The sequence below is a fragment of the Bos indicus genome, chromosome 6 (assembly GCF_029378745.1).
Source record: "Bos indicus isolate NIAB-ARS_2022 breed Sahiwal x Tharparkar chromosome 6, NIAB-ARS_B.indTharparkar_mat_pri_1.0, whole genome shotgun sequence".
Taxonomy (NCBI): Eukaryota; Metazoa; Chordata; class Mammalia; order Artiodactyla; family Bovidae; genus Bos; species Bos indicus.
The window spans coordinates 96846842-96848518 of record NC_091765.1 but is presented as its reverse complement, the minus strand read 5'-3'; the positions used below and the strand labels follow the sequence as shown (position 1 = coordinate 96848518).

At 46.2% G+C, this 1677-nt stretch overlaps 1 non-coding gene across 1 annotated transcript; it reads right to left on the bottom strand.

The window, feature by feature from the left end:
* Positions 1-261: 261 nt before the first annotated feature.
* LOC139183722 (small nucleolar RNA SNORA70) lies at positions 262-396 on the bottom strand. The gene has a single exon (XR_011567343.1). It is a non-coding gene; the product is annotated as a small nucleolar RNA SNORA70 (small nucleolar RNA).
* Positions 397-1677: the final 1281 nt, after the last annotated feature.

The window sequence follows — 1677 nt, the reverse complement described above, 5'->3', positions numbered from 1 at the left end:
AGCTCATCTGCACTAAACTTCGTAAATGCCCGCTTCTTGGAGATGTAGATCCAATATATGGTGGCCAGGGAACTTGAACTTGGCCCCAAGGAGAGTCTCAGTCACATGCTCCTTGTTCTGCATCTCAGTGGGGATGAACATTATGACTTGGCCAATGTGGACCCTGGCCAGTGTGCCCCAGGGCTTTCCAGAGGCACCACGCATACCTGTCTGGAGCCTAGACTGGGGACAGCATGCCAGTCATGAAAGTCCACTGGAAAGAGCTGTATCCCAGGTCCCTTAGGGCAACCTGTACAGGCAACAGGCTGCATACACTACCGAGGAGGCTGCTGTTTGCAGCCACTGCACACTGGGCCCCCACGGGGAAAAGAGCACAGTCGGCCTAACTGGCTGCAATGGTGTGCGTGCATGCGTAGTTGCTCAGGCGTGTCTGACTCTTTATGATCCCATGGACAGTAGCCCACCAGACTCCTCTGTCCATGGGATTCTCCAGGCAAGAATACTGGAGTGGGTAGCCATTTCCTCCCCCTGGGGATCTTCCTGACCCAGAGATGGAACCCATGTCTCTTGCGTCTCCTGCATTGGCAGGTGGATTCTTTAACACTGTGCCACCTGGGAAGCCCAGCTGCAGTGGCATCTCTAAAAGAAGAAGACGAAGAGGAGGAAGAGGTGGGTAGAAATCCCACAAGCCAAATCAATAACATTGTTTGGTTACATAGTATTTATGGTTGCCTAAATGTGTTTAAGTACAATTTGTTGTCAAGCACAGAAGGCTCTTCTCATAACAGCTATTGATTTTATGGGTTCAGTACCCTGTAGGTCTCCTGTTTCTGGTATCAGGAGCAACTACAAGTGATGTGGGTCCCATGGATCACAATTTTTAAGCTCCTGAGTGAAGTGTGAATTCAGTCCCTTTGTCTGTGGCATAAAGAGTTTCTACTGTGTCTGTCACTTCAAAACATTCAGCTCACAAAAGCTATCGCTAACAAAGGGTCCAACAAGGTAGGTGAAAAACAGATTGACTCAGTTCCTCTGAGATCCGCATCAACAGGTTTTGGGCTGACAGGTAAATATTGACTAAACCAGACCTGAGAGCTGAGAGGAGGCAGAGGTGCAGAAGACAATCCCTTCCTCCTTTCTGGGGGCAAGTCCACCGTTTTTAGTTTTCTTAATGATGAAATGCTGTTGGAAGTCAGGCATTACATGGCAGTGGCAATGTGCCCCCTTTCACCTGTGTAGCAAATGTAGCTAATTCTTTCACCCGCCTGAGGGTATCACAGGAACTCAGGAAAATAGAGAGGAACATCACGGAGTGTGGTATAGTGGTTATAACATGTTATCACAATGACGAGAGTGGAATAGTTGGCCAGAGGTGACTAGAGATATGGATCTGAGTAAATATCTTTTTCTATTTGATTAAAAAAAGTTTATTGGAGTATAATTGCTTTACAATGTTGTGTTAGTTTCTGCTGTATAGCAAAGTGAATCGGCTATAGAGATACATCAATAACCTCAGATATGCAGATGACACCACCCTTACAGAAGAAATTGAAGAGGAAGTGAAGAGTCTCTTGACGAAAGTGAAAGAGAAGAGTGAAAAAGCTGGCTTAAAACTCAACGTTCAAAAAATTAAGATCATAGCATCCATTCCCATCACTTGATGGCAAATAGATGGGG